This window comes from Ochotona princeps, chromosome 8 (genome assembly GCF_030435755.1).
Source record: "Ochotona princeps isolate mOchPri1 chromosome 8, mOchPri1.hap1, whole genome shotgun sequence".
Classification (NCBI taxonomy): domain Eukaryota; kingdom Metazoa; phylum Chordata; class Mammalia; order Lagomorpha; family Ochotonidae; genus Ochotona; species Ochotona princeps.
The window spans coordinates 4,529,804-4,545,175 of record NC_080839.1 but is presented as its reverse complement, the minus strand read 5'-3'; the positions used below and the strand labels follow the sequence as shown (position 1 = coordinate 4,545,175).

Genomic DNA, 15,372 nt, shown 5'->3' with positions numbered 1-15,372 from the left:
TTAGAATTTTTACATGGCATGCATCAGATGAGCAAAGAGCACTTGGTAGGTAGGATGACAGTGGAGTTCTATTCCATGAGATCTTGTGAACTTGAATCCAGCTGTTACACAGACCTTCAGGATGAGGTCTGGATCTCTTTGGCCATTAGGCACCCCTGATAAAGACACAAACACCCCAGACCATACATCTACTCAATTTCCCCGCTACTTGCTAGGTGTCTAAGGCATGGCACCGTTCTTGGAGCTCACTTTACAAGGAAGCAGAATTCTTGGCTTCAAGGAGTCGTGAAGTATCTATGTGCTGGGGACGAGAGAAAACCAGGAGAGGGGTGACAGGCAGTGCTGCAGCTGTTTCAGATAAGCGGACAGATGTGGCTTGGCCGAGAATTGAAGTGAATTTGGTGATGGGATGGGGTCGTGGTGAGAGAGAGGACATTTAAAAAGCAGCCCAAACAGAGGGAGGGAACTGAGACTCAGGGTGAGATTAGGAGGCTGGCAGCTTGGAGGGAGCTGGCAGCCCCATAGTTGAGCTGTTCTAGGCCTGGAGTCCAGCGGGAGGGGGACAGAGGTGAGGTTTGAGCAGAGGAGTGACACAAAGCCCCTTGAGGCTTAGGAGTGCCTCCAGACTGCCAGTGGAAACCAGACTGGGTAATTGCTGGGCTAGGGACATAGGGGCAGGCCGGGGCGGGGCGCTGGATTAGGAGATTGCTGCAGACTTAGCCTTGTTGACATGGATTGGTGTCAGCAAGCAGTGGGACACTGGGGGAAGGCAGTTGCCTGTGAGGTTGCTGATGCCGAGGAGAGAAAAGCCTGGAAGCCAGTGTCTGGCTTTTGGCCTGAGTACGCATGTGAATGACTGATTGTTAAGCGTGTCATTCACATCAGAGAAACGAACGTGGTGGAGGCCCAGGAGGAGGATTGTATTGCTGCTTGCTTGGCGTTCTTCTGTTTTTCTTGGGCAGAATCAAGAGTTGCTTTTTGTGCATGTGGTTTGGGGTGCACACTGGACATCCTCATGGAGAATTCTCGGGGTGGCAGGTAGAGCCGTGGTAGAGATCTCCCTGTGGGAGCAATGAATGATGATGCTTAGACCGGATGGGGCTGCAGGAGTGGTCCAACACACAGTAGTGCAGGTAGGCATTTAGGAGGGGATAGTCAAAGGGTGACACTGGGGCCTAGTGGGTAAAGCTGCTGCCTGCCATGGCGGCATCCCATGTGTTCAAGTGCTGGCTGCTCTACTTCCTGACTCACTTTCTGCTCATGACCTGGGAAAGCTGGGGAAGATGGCCCAAGTGTTTAGTCCCCTGCACAAATGCATGAAACCAGAATAAGCTGCTGATAGCTGGCTTCAGCCCTTCTCAGCTTCGACCAGTGAAACCTTCTAAGGAGTGAACCAGCAGATGGAAAAATCTCTCTAACTCTGTCAAATGCGTAAATTTAAAAAAAAAGTAGTAGTAGGAATGGGAGGCAGTAGGCAAGCAAGGAAGAAGTTCACGCCATATTGCGAACCCCAAGGCCTTGTTGCAACAGAGTGGTGAGGTGAGGACCCCTGGGTTTGGCATGCTGACATAGCCAGGTAATCTGGAATAAAGAGCAGGTGGGAGATGGCTGAGTGTTGTTGATGAGTGACTGTTGCACTGCTATAAAAGAGGGATGGTGGGCAAAGAGTCAAAAAATATTTTTTTAAACAATCACTAGAAAGTCAGAAAGACAGATAGTTCACGTCCCAAATGCTCTGAGCGGCTGGGCCAGGCCAAAGCCAGGAGCTGGGCACTCAGTCCAGTCAAATCTATGTGGATGGCAGCAGCTGTTTTAACCATCACTGCTGCTTCCTGATTAGCAGGATACCCGAGTCGGGTATCCTGGTATCCTTGGATTGGCCCCAGGCATTGTGTGTTGGGGAAGTGGGCTTCTACAGTGGCATCCGAACCCTCGCACCAAGTGCCTGACCCAAAGGGGAGAGCATTTGTAGGTGGGAGGATAGCTCAGTGTGCTTAGCACTAAATGGGTGATCCCGAAAGACGGAGCAGAGGAGGAGGATGGGCTTTCGAGGAGCACCCAGACCCCTTGTCCGTAACACTAGGGCAGCAGAGCATTCACGCCATGGGCACGTGGGGACGTCATCTTGTTGCTTCCGTCATTTTCAGTCTAACAAGAAGGAATGTCTTTGATCAACTACGGTAGCAGAAAGCAGAGAAGGATCAGACGGAAAAGAAAAGCTATGAAATAGACACGCTAAGAGGAAGTTCACTCCGAAGTGTGACTGAGTGTGTAAGGTACACGCCTGAGGCTGCTGAGCAAAAACATGAATGGGACCAGCTTCCCAGGGCAGGGCACGGCGTGGCGCAAAGGGCTGTGGCTGGGATTAGAAAAGGAGTCTCTGTGAGGGTTTTACTTTCTGGACATAAAAATGGTAGAAATCCTTAAGGACTGAGGCAAGTTCTTAACTTTCTTCCCTGTATGCTTTCAGTACTTTTTCAATGAAAATAAAACTCTTTGAAAATGAAAACATGGACTATATTATACATGTATCTTATGACCTTTCTCCCAAACCTTTATTATGTCTTTTCCTGTTGCACTACATGTTTTTGTAAATGTTTTATGGTACCCAGGTTGGACTTCTGCTTTTCAGCATCAGAGACCTTTTCAGGCACTCCTGACACGAGTTAACTAAGTCATGTCTGACTCACTGCATGTGGAGTTGTAGGAAGCACCTTACGCAAAGCCTGTAGTATAGTGGCTCAAGGAGCCTGGCTAGTTGGAGCACTAATCAGTGTGGGCTGCTGATAGAATAGAGCTCCATGGTGGTCTTGGAGAGGACTCCTGAGGGGCATGGCAGATGCACAGTGGCCTCTCCTCCCCCGTCCTGCATCCCCCCCAGAAGCACTGCTCGGGAGCAGGTGCCAACAGACTCACGGTACGTCTTCTTCACGTTCTTCAGCAACACATGGCCCAGGAGTTGGACCAGGGTCAGTACAGCGAAAGCCTCAGAATCCTTCTGTGTTGTGATCCACCTGCCTTGTTTGGGGAGGGATTCATATGTGAAATGGACACAAATAGGCTATTGATACCAGTGGTTACCATAGACTCAGCTGTACTGAGTCTTCAGGTTTGCATTGGGGAGTGAAGGATTATCTTGTGCCAGAAAGCAAAGATGTATTCAGAAAACTAAGATGCAAACTCACCCTACCGATCATCTCTCAGAGGTCACAGGAGCCAACTGTGACTTCTTAATAGCCCCAGTTGGAACATTTTAAGGAGCAAAGGCTTACCGTGCTGTAACCTAGAGTGTGAGATCAATGGCCATGAGACGATGTTGACAGATAAAATGCTCTGGCAGCCAGTGTTGTGCTGCAGTGAGTTGAGCTGCAACTTTTGACAAAGGCATTCCTTTTGAACATGCCGCTTCTACTCCTGGCTACTCCCCTTCTGATCCAGCTCCCTGTTATTTATTTATTATTATTTATTTTAAAGATCAAGTAAAATAATGGTTGAATAAATTAGCAACCAAAGGCAGAAAAGGGAGACAGGTCTGTCAGGGTTACAAGTCTTCTTGAGGTAGAACATCGCTCCCTACTTCCATGTGTGAGCCAAGCTTGATTCCTTCTGGGGACCAGCGTGCTTTGCAGTGGAGACGCTGCCTCAGCCAGGGGAGGTTACAGTCTACATTGGTGGCAGTGGTGTCACATTAATGTGTGTTTGCATCCTTGTCCCTAGACCCGGTGTTCCTCCCTTCCAAAACCATACCCCTAGACCAATCAGGAGAATAGTGTGTGGAAGATCCTATCCAGTGGGGAGAGGCGGCTGCAGAATGCCTGTTGATCAGTACACCTCCAAACCAGAGAGGTCTGAGAGCTGTCACACGCTCAAGGAGCCTGCAGGAGACCTGGTGGCAAAGTATGGGAAAGGATTCTGGATGGGAGCTTGGGACTTCATGGGGTGGGCCTTTGGCCTGGTGGGTAAGGAGACATCACCAGGAATGCCTGCCTGCCTTGGCAGGCACCTGGCACATGCCTCCAGCTTCCTGCTAATGCACACCTTCTGTGGCAGCAGGCGATGGCTCAGGTCACCAGGTCCTCACCTCTCGCGTGGGAGGCCCAGACCGAGTTTTTGTCTTGGCCCCAGGTTTGACTGTTATGGATACTTGGGAATCAGCCAGAGGATGGAAGATCTCTCTTGTATATTTCTCTGTCTTTTAGATAAAGGTGTTTTTTATTTAAGACTTTAGGAAAAAACTAAGGAGATTTGAGCGAAAGTATGAACCTCAGTTTTGTTCCTTAATTATAGCAAATAATGCCTGGTTAGCGAAAAATATTAATAATAGAGGAAACTAAAATGGTTCCCAAAAGTAAATTTGTTTTATCAAATCAAACACAGGTGCTAAAATAAATAAGCAAGCAGTCCAACACAGATGTTAGAAAGCTTTATTTCTTCATTCTGTTCCCTTGGATTTATAAGAAAGATTAAGATCGTAAATTTGGGATAAATATTAACAGTTATCTTTACAAAAATCTTTTGTAGAGAGGTTTCTGTATGGGGATTAAACTCCCGGAGTACTGCACATCTCGCCTTCTCACTGGATCTCCGTCCTCGCTCCTGCAGAGCACGGAGGGAGAGGCGCTTGTCCCAGGGTGAGGTCCAGAGGGACTTTTTTTACTAGTAATTTCCTCTCCCATTAAATAGAAAAATATGAAATAGATGCTATGTTTAGGATGTCAGCCTAAACCATTTGACAGCCTGATCGCATTATGAGATCTACATAATAAAGAGTTCCATTTTTTCAAAATGCCAATGCTTCTGGTTTCAGAACAAGTCAGGAAATCGTGAATAATAAGGCAGTAAGGAGAAAAGTTAGTCATCAATTAATGTAGTTGAATTCGTTGGTGAGAATTGAAGTGGTTTGTGGTGTTTAGGGTTTGGTATGTTTGTGAGCAACGTGTTGAAGTTATACAAGGTAGAGTTTGATGATTAGGGGAATAAACATTAGCAGGCCCAATTACTCCCAATTCTAGGTTGGATTTCACCATGAGCGTTGCTGCTCATCCCCCTAGGTTAGCGTTTTCCCATTGCTGACGCTGTGATGCCGTCCAAGTTGGCAGAAGGAAGGCAGTGTGGATTCTAACCCCTGTGCAGTGCTCTCGGGTTCCATTTGTTAACACATAATGTTGCTTAATAAAGCTGGTTATTAAATGGACAGGGGCTCTCCAGAGGGTGATCATTGGGTCCTTACTGAGCTTTCTGGTGAGATCGGTATCTCAGACAGCCAGAAGGAAGCTGAGGAAAGCTAGGAAAATGTGCCCTCCCATGGCTTGGGAGGTGATAGTAGCATTCCCAACCCTAGCTGAAGCAGCTGTGCCACTATGTCGCTTTCTTCTGTAAAATCCCTCAGTCGCCTTGGCAGCTTTGGCGTGCTGGTGTGTGTGCCCAGGGAAAAGGAGTTGCGCAGAGGAGGAGTTGCTGGATGGTGAGCTCCTGGAAACTCCCTGATCAGCTTGCATTTTAAGATATTTATGTGGCTTAATTTGAGGACAGAGCCTGGTCCATGCAATACAGGTGTACATCATGTACAAAAGATGGGGGTCAGGGAGAGGAAGGGGCATCAGATGCTTACAGATCTTTCCCTGTCAGGAAAGTGCCAATGAATCCTAGGGAGCGTGCATAACAAGAAGGCTTACTTCAGAAAGTAGGCGCACTTCAGGCTCAGATGGGTGTCTGAAAACAAAGTGTTGGCAGGATGTGGAGAAATTAGACCCCTGTGCGCTGTTGCTGGGATTGTGAATGCATCAACCACGGTGAAAGCAGTTCCTCAAAACTTTAGGTATAGACTCAACCATGTGGTGCAGCAGTTCCACTTTTGGTTACGTAGCTTGGAGAACTGAAAGCAGGTGCCTGCAGAGATAATTGTTTCCCTGTGTTCCTAGCAGCCCTGTTCACAGTAGCCAAAAGATGGAAGCAACCCAGGTGTCCGTCATAGGATGAAGAACTAAATGAAACATGGTGTATGCCTACAGTGGAATATTCCACTAATATGGGGTACCTAGAGTATTCCAGTTCATAGAGGCAGACCATGGGATGGTAGGGGTCTCGGGCTGGGGGAGGTGTAAGAGTGAGGGTGTATAATGTGTCAGCATGTGTGGCTGGATGGTGGTGATACTGGTACGACTCTGTGTGCGCGTGCATGCGTGCGCTTCTTGCCTGTGAACTGTACATTTAAAAGTGGGTATGATGAAAGCTTGGCTAGGTGTGTTTCACCACAGTTTGTAAAGGATGCATCATATGGTATGGTTGAACTCGGACAGTTGATGCTCTGGAGTCGTGCAGTGTGTCCTGTGAACAGGTGCAAATGCAGGTGTTCACTGGAGCAGCCCTAGGGACAGAGCCTTGGAGTCCAGAGCTCAGCAGCCTGTGGGAAGTGGATGAGCCTACAGGGGTTCCTGGGGAAGGAGCAGGAGGCTGAAAGGACCAGGGACACTCAGGGTCTGAGGGGCTAGAGGGGGTCGCATTGTGGGTAGGGAGCTGGGGTATTCCCCAGGGATATTAGGGAGTCTGTAAAACTTTCTCAGTGGTGTTCATGATCCTCACAGTGTCCCTGATTGCTTTGGGCCTCGTTGTCTTAGTTGTCTCTTTGCTGGTGAAGGTTGCCGTCTGCCTCCCCGAGGTCCTGTAACTGTTAACTCCAGTCCAGTGAGTTGTAGGTGGATGCCAAGGGGGAGGGATGAGCAGTGTTCGCCAGCCTGGACCTGGACAGGTGCTTCCTGTGGACTGGCTCATTTCACCATCCCAGAAGCTCTGCCCTCCACTATAAACACAGGGTGGGTGAACACCTTCCTTCCCATTGACATCCCACAGCTGGCCCCAGGTCAGCTGCCAAAGCCTGGCTGCCCCTGACTGGCAGGGAACGTGCCTGTACGTGGCTTCAGAGGAAATCTTCACAATTTACAAGACAGATTTTATAGGCCATAGTCTGTGTGACCAGTATCCAGTGCAACTAGAAACCACATCTCTCCCAGATGACCCTGGGAGCAGAGGCCCAGAGGTGTTGCTGATTGATGCCTGACCCCCGCGACCTTCCGCCTGCTTCAGGACGCCCTGCAGAGGAGACACCCCTTTGCTGCTGATGCTCAGCAGGGGTTGTCCCCATCACCCAGGGCCCCAGCGACCAGGAGCTGAGCTTGTCAGCTCTGGCTTGGCCTGTCAGTCAGCTCAACTCTCCCTTGCCCATCCCCAGTGAAGTGTTAAGCGAGTCCCTTCCCAAGCATCCCTGCTGCAGGACCCACCTGCTCCTCTTCTTCCCTGAGTGTCTCACTCTCTCATTCTATCAGACAATTGAAATTCTGTTCTTGTTTATTCCCCAGCCACCTTCTCCTGGGGATTTATTTTGTTTTTTAAGTGATGCTGTAGAATTCTGCTACCGTTATCACTGGCAGGCAATGAGGGCAGTACATATTGCTGAGGTTGTGTGGTAAGACACCTCTGGTGGGTTGAATCCCAACTTGGGCACTGTAGCTTCCTGAGTGAGTTACTTGCTGTCTCCGAGTCCCGGCTTTATAAGCTATCTCTGTTGTGTGCGTGGAGTAAGCTAACACATACTTGAAGCAGTTGTCACCTTGTGGGTAGGAGGCCATAAACTCCCAGGCAGTGCTGTGTACTGGCCGCTTTGCCTCTGGGTGGGGAAAGGTAGCTGTGTTTATTTTCTCTCTTGCATGTAGTGTGTCTGACTCTTGTCACAGCTTAATTAACTTACTGGAGTTAGAACAGTCCCTGGATTCTGTAGTGTGTCCTTGTTAAAGTGGAAGTGCATTAACTGTAATTAGTGACACTGATTGTAGAAAGCCACAGACCAGCCTCCCTGTTCCCCCACAGGAGGCCACAGGCTCCAGGATAACTCCTGTCGGATTAGTTGGTATCTGGTAGGCCTTTTATCTGCGAACAACTTGAAATTTTAATGAAGAGTTTTAGTTGCTTCTCTGTTTTATGAGTAAGTCTCCTGAATGTAAATGCACTATTTAAAGCTATTTGCAAATAGACACAAGCGGGGTGCTGGTGGAGGGGACACTGTAATAACTGGGGGAAAACACTAAGCATTCCCCTGAGTGGACTGACCTGAGCATACATACTCCTGCATTTGTTTCCCATGGCTGTGCTAAAACTGCCGTGAACTCGGATTCCTTGGGACTGCTCTGACAGCTCAGGTCGGAGTTCTGAGATCAGAAGTCTGGTCCACCTGTTAGGTGTCGACTGGAGTGGGTTGCTTCTGGAAATGCCTTTTCTGGCTCTGGAGACCACGTGCATGTTTGGGCAGTAGCACAGGGGTTTCCATTCTGTGATTCCTCAGCCTGCTTCTCCCACATGGAAGGGCCCTGTGGTTCCTCTGGGCCCCTGGATAACTCAGGGGGCTGTGCACATCTCAGGCGAGTGGATCAGCAAGCTCAGTTCCTCATGGTCCTGCATGTACTCCCAGATTCTGGGTGTTAGGTGTGGATGTCTGTGAGGGACTGTCAGTCTCCCATAGCTACCAAAAACCTATGCTTTTTTGGAGGAAACTCCCATAGTTGGATCAATTTTATTTTTCTCTTGAAGACACGAGCTATTACAAAAACAAATTTTATAAGGATCCTCAGTGAAATAGTTTAAATTCGAATAATTCAGATACTATGTTGAAAGTCAAGATATAGATGATACTTGGTTTGTTTGTTTTGCTTGTTTTTTTAGGAAAAAAATTCTCAATTTCCTCTCATTTGTTTATCTGCTAAACCACCTAGTAGCAAAAACTCCATGGGAAAAATGAAATTAAAAGACAAATTCAAGGATGATGTTGTAATGTAACGAGGAAACATACTGCGAATAATGCCAGTCAGCATCCCGTATTAGCAGTGGTTCATTCTGACTGCCCCACTTCTAATCTAGCTCCCTGCTAATGGCCTGAGAAAGTGGCAAAAGATGACCTGGGTGTTTGAGCCCCTGCCACCCATGTGGGAGACCTGGCAGAATCTCCTAGCCATTGTTCTGTCTCTTGCAAATAGATATGTTTAAAATTCATTAGCATGGGTACTTGGCCTGATGGTGAGGACATCATCGCTTGGGGTGTCTGCATCCCACACGGAAGTGCCTGATGCCAGGTCCCTGTGCCTGATACCAGCTCCCTGTGGATGTAGGCTCTGGAAAGCAGCAGGTGACGGATGGCTCAGTAGGAGTTGCCGCTGCCACGTGCAGGAGACCTGACGTTCACCTGGCCCAGTCCTGGCAATTGTACATGTTTCAGGTATGAACTGGTAGATGAGGGCCATTCCTCCTTCTTCCTCCCCCATAGAGATAAGTAAAAATTTAAAAAAGATATCATGTTGTTAAACATTTTGAAAGCATAGTCTTTTTTATAGTAGTCATTTTCCGTGAAAATTTTACAACTCCTCTAAACATGGATTTCTTTTTTTTTTAATTTTTATTTATTTATTTATTTTTATTGATTTCATTGCATTATGTGACACATTTTTTTTATGCACTGGGATTCCCCCCGCCCCTCCCCAAACCCTTCCCCCACCCACAGTGGATTGCTCCACCTTGTTGCATTTCCATAGTTCAAATTCAGTGGAGATTCTTTCATTGGAGGTTTTGACCAAGCATAAAGTCCAGCATCTTATTGTCCTGGTAAGTTCAATGGTTTCTTGGTGAGACCATCTCTGGTCTGAAGGTAGAACCAGCAGAGTATCATCCCAATCAAGTAAAAAACCCAACATAATATTTACAACCATTTACAACATTATGGCATTAATTGACATGGTATTGATTAACCAATATGTTACTAGGGAAATGCAGGTTCTCAACCACAACCTGTGACTTCTTCATAGACATTTCAATTTTGGTTTATATTCAACCATGTTCTATATACCTTAAAATGGCTATAGATTGCTATTCAGCTGTCTCTTGTCTATTTTAATGTTAGTATTTAGCATTTTATAGCATTGAAGCCTGATTTTGCTGAACCTGGTTGTTTTTTCGGGTAGTCTAACTCTATAACTTTAACAGGACATATGTCAACAGTTTAGGTGAACGTTTTTGGGAGGGGTGTGCAGAGAAATCTTCAATACCCCAGAGAGGAGTAACTGATCTTTGTGTCCCACCCAGTGAGTTATAAGTGCATCCCGGCTGACCATTTCCTGTCTGTTTCTAAGCTTTCCTAGTTGTTCTCTGTCTATTCCAGTTTGTTTGTTCATTTGTTTGTTTGTTTTGAGGGGTTTCTGGAGCGTTCCTGATGGTTATTACGAGAGAGGGTGGGGACCCAAAGTTGGAAGCAGGCAAGGGCCAGAGAAAGCTCCTCTCCCTAGTCCCGAAGGAAGTTTACTGTTCTTCTGTTTCTGTGGACCGCTCAGGGATCCTGGTTGTCATTCCGATGACCCTGGATCCTGCAAGGCAGGACTTGGGCTTCTTCCATCCCACATTGTAGATCCAAATGGGGGTGGGTGACCTCAGAGTTCTTGCCTCCGAAGGCACTCCATTTCCCCGTGGTCTCCTTGGCAGTAGGGATGTAGTCCTCGGTGCTCGTACTGATAGTCCTTGGTGAGGCTCTGGGAGTCCTCAGGGTTGGGATACAAGCCTCCTCCTGTCCGCCTGCTCCACTCTGGGGTCCCCCCCTGCTCTATGCGTATGGCCTCCTGTTAAGAGGTTGTTAGGATTGCTCCTGATTCCCCCCACATAAACATGGATTTCAAAATTGTTTTTTTTATCAAAGTAAGTTTTTGGTTCAATTTGCATAAGCTTTTTTTTTAAAGTGTATTTGTATTTGCTCATTGACAGATTTTTCGTATATCTCTGTGCACGGTACCCATATATATTTTTCTGAAATTTCAAGGTTGATATCCTTGAAGGTAAATGTCAGACTTGTCTATTTGTGCATGTGTTTTGAATGGAGTCGAAGAAATCCTAGCTCTCCATCTGTGGTTTACGTTATCGTGTGACTGAGTGTTCTGAACATGTCCAACCCTGGTTTTCTCTCCAGCAGGCCAAATTGGTTAGTCAGTTGAAGGGTGAATGAGGCATATTAACCTTGAATCATCAGCGTTCTCCTGAGTTTCCAATGAAATCAGCCTTGTGGCTGAAGCCCAGACAGCCATTGTCAACACATTGTAGGGCTTCCTAGACAAAAAAGTGAGGAGTTTTTTCTCAGGTTAAATGCCTTTCAAAGATGTAATGCGAGTTGCCAGCACCCTGCAAATGACTTGGATAATGAGGGAGGTGTCACATAATCTTGACCTTGAGTCCTGAGAGAGTGGACTCTCTGTATTCCTCAGCAAAGTACCTTGTTACCCATAAACACTCAGGAAAATCTGATTTGGATGAAGGGGTGGCTAGGACATGGTCTTGCCCATGTATATAGAGTGCAGTATTCCTGGCTGGGACCAGTCATCCCCGGGTTTCCACACATCCGTTTCCCACCATGGAGACCGGAACTACAGATGTCTCAGTCCCTCCTGTAAAATCATGGAGTGTTTGCATGGAACCTAGGCACAGCTCGTCAATAAGAAGTTCAGGTCAAATGTAGAGGACTTACCATGCCTGATACGCTGTATCAGTGCCATGTAAATTGTGATGATGCCGTATTGTTTGGGGATTACAAGACAAGGAAAAAAAATCTGTACATGTTCAGGTTAGATGCAAATTTCTTCCTGAATATTCAGATGTTGGTTGGTAGAAATCTGAGATGCAGAACCTGTGCATGTGAAACTCACAGGTGTGGAACCCTGCAGACAGAGGCACACTGTGTTGGTTCATGAGTCTGTCCCGTGCCAGGCAGTGGCCTCAAGTGCTTTTGTTTTCATTTCATGTGCTTCTAAATGAGGTACCGATACTGCCCTACTTTGTCCAAGACGCAGCTGGACTAAGGTGGTGTGGCAGAAATGCAGCCCGTGGCCTGGTGACATTGAGCCCCACCCTCTTAACCCTTGACATTATTGTGGATCATCAGCATGGTCTTAGACTGCAACCTTTTCTATGAAAAGTGAGTAGCCTCTGAAAATATCTGTGAACACTTTTGGATATTGAAGAAATGCTGTCTGTTACAATGCTGCACAAACCAGCATGCCCCAGTTCACAGCATCAGGCTTAGAAAGAAAATAGGGTCCGAGAGTAGGATTGGTGTTCTTTTAGGGGCTGGTGAAAACTGTTCAGCCAAGACAGATTTTTTTCAACTATTACATTTTCTGGGTTTTAGTTTTTTCTCCCTACATCTTCCAAGACTGGAAAAGACAGTCTAATTTGTAAGGCTCTCTGGGCATTTCTTTTTCTCGTATAATTCGAGGCTTTTACTAAGCTCTGTATTCCGGAGCAGTGATGTGACTAGTGGAGGTGATCTCATGGTATAATACCAAGTGTCCGGCTCCTCTCTCCATGCGTTAGGCCCAGGTGGTAAACTTAACAACTAGCTGTGCGTAACAAAGGCAAGGTTAGGTTTCCTTGAACTGGCTCTGCTGGAGTTCTTTGGATCTGACCTCCATGATTCTGTGTATGGAGTTGTTGGTTAGGTAGAATGTGCAAGACTTCATTTTGTGAGTGCTGTTCGCGTGTTGGCAATCCTGGTCACTTGGTGTGTCTGCTTTGTTGTGGAGTCATGAGGCATCTGCAGGTGCTTCCTCTCCCAGTCCGTCATGTGCACGGTAGCACATCATTCTTGAGTGAAAAGACCGTGTTCTCTTGCTGGACTCCCAAGAAGCAGCTTCCTGATGCCTCAGTGGGGGGAAATCTCAACCCTTCTTTCCCAGCATGCATGCCTTTCAGAATGGCCTTTCCAATCTGTGTGGGCCAAGAAAATGAAGATCAAATTCTGCTTCAATACAGGGCAGTGGCATTGCTGGGGGCTGGGAGTGTCTCCCCCCCCCTTGCTTTGGGGTCCCTGGGGGCAATGACCCAGCCTTGCTATGTAAATGAAGAAGCTGCCTCTTTATCAGAATTAGAAACTGAGAGACAGACTGCTAAATCAGTTTCCTGTGCAAAGAGTTTGGCTTTCCTGCGAAGAATTTTGGCTTCCAAAATTCCTCAAGTTTCAAAAGTTAGAGCTGTTTAAGGGTTGGTTGGTTGATATTCATGTGGGATGAGGAAGTGGTTGATTGGCCGACTTCACTTGCTTGTGGCCGTGGTTGGTTGCGTGGACCTCAGAAACAGCCCCCAGAAGTGTTTTTGTTTGTTTTTATTGATAGGATATGGTAAACAGTTGGAATAGGGCTAAAACCTATTAGTGTGGCCCAGAACAGCCAGTCATTCCCTAATGTGCATAGGAACTTTGAATACTTGCCAGGGCAAGGAACCTAGTTTCCTGGGATGGAAAAAGCCTGTTGGAACATGGACCACACCTGGCGGCCCTTGCCAAAGCCATCCCTTGAGTGAGCACTTGAGTGCGGTATTGGGAGTCAGACCTGGGCTCAGCTCCAGTGACTGACTTAAACAAGTCACTTTGTTTCCGCGTTCCTCATGTCCTAGAAGGTAACACCTCCCAGAAAGGTGTTGTCATGATGAAACACGGTGGCAGGTGTTGAGTACCAAAGTTCCTTCCTGAACTGAGCCCATTCAACTTTACTGTGGTCCACAGAACTCCCCGTGGGACCAAGGGAAGAGTCCATGAGGAGGAAGAGGTGCCCATGGCTCTGTTTCCTCTGATTTAGTTTTGCGCTGAAATTCTGCCTGGCCAGCTGTGAGAGGCTTCTCATCCCGAGAACCCTTGGAAGTGCTGAGACAGAAGGCTGGAGCTCAGGCCTCTTAGCTCCTGTGTGATGTTCTCTGTACCCCCAAGTGGACCGCGGCAAGCTGGTTGCTTATGTGACTTCTGTGTGTGTGTGGCAGAGCAGCTGGTAGAGCTTTCATTGGCCAGATCTCGGCAGGTGCTATTCTTGTTTGAAAAATTAAAAAATTGGAAATTTTTGAGGCAGCAACCCTGGTATCCAAAAGCCCCATGCCCATTATTGCTGCCCATCACCTCTCTTTAGGAATTGGCCTTTCAGAAGCCTAAGCTGACCGGTGATTAAGCTAGGGGGTATGGACTTGAGGTTTTCTGAAAGTAGATGAACACCATTACTTCCGGTTGTAAAATGAGTTTTGTGTCACCAGTATCCTCTTGTAAAGTGCGTGCAGTAGTCATAAGGTTTACAGAGCAGTTCTTCCTTCCCCAAAGGTTTGTTATCTCTGAGTTTGGAAATTAATTCACGAAAGAGGAGGACATGCATTATGTATAAGCATCTTCCGCTTCTAGAAGGAAGTGTCATGTTACTTAAGAATGGTGTGCATGTTTCCGTAGAGTCAGCACTCCAGGACACCTCTGTAATCCTGGAATCATCCCTTACCATAATGAGACCCGCTCTGTGCTGGGGAGGAAAGGTGTTACGGTCAAGAGAAATCAGTGCCTGGTTTGGGGGAGGTGTGTGGTCCATTGAAGGAGTGAATACTTGTTTTTCCTGCTGCAAGCACACTGGTCCATCTTCTGCCTGAAGAGTGTGGAGTTGATGAAGTAGTTGATAACTGTCTGGCTTCTGTTTAATCAGGTACAGTTTTACTCTGTTGCTATTAAAATTGACTTCACTAGCTACAGAGTATACCAGATTCATTGCTATTTTGATGAACTTTTGCTTTGCAGAAATTTTAGGTGACATTGACTTTAATTGTTGTACATTGTTGAACCCTTGACAAATGTATTGTGATGTGTATCTGTCATTTGAAAGTTAAGTAGAGCCCTGTTACTGCCCTGAAAATTCTGTGTGCTTTGTCTACTCGTCTCTTCTCTCCCTTGCCCTTGGCAAACATAGATCTTCTTACTGTCTTCATAGATTGGCTTTTTCCAGAATGTCTCATAGTTGGAGCTATTAAAGAAAATAATTATTCATGGCATTTGAACAGCAAGGCAGACTTTTTTTTTTTAAATAGGAAACTCCTGTCATAGTTGTGTAGTAGGGTTGATCAGTGGAGAGAAAATTGGTAAGAGGAGTGGCAGGACTATGGGAGATTCTGGTGACCCAACAGGATTCTTGTTGAAGGGAGGTGAAGATGACCTGACGCGACAGGGCAGGAGGTGGCGAGGGCAGGGAGGGAGAGGAACCTGACCACGTGGTCAAGGGACAGAGAGTCCAGCTGGACCAACTCTGCAGGAATCTTCCTGAGGCTGAGTGGGGCAGAGAGGGATGTGGAAGGACAAGGCTGAGGCCCACTGGGTGGACGATCCTGAGGAGCCAACCTGGTGGAGTTTGGACTGGCAGCTTTGTCAGAGTTGTACTGTGGGCAGTCTTTCTGGGTTGGCTTCTTTCGCTCCCCAGGGTTGTTCCATGGCTTTACAGCTCATGACATTGTATTGTTGAGTAGTGCTCCATCATCTATATTCTCCAGTTCATTCACATACTA

General features: G+C 47.0%; 1 protein-coding gene across 3 annotated transcripts in view; it reads left to right on the top strand.

Annotated features, from left to right (window-relative positions):
• Window positions 1-15,372, top strand: part of NCK2 (NCK adaptor protein 2) — a 154,217-nt gene that overhangs the window by 97,714 nt on the left and 41,131 nt on the right. The gene's annotated exons all lie outside the window — the stretch shown is intronic.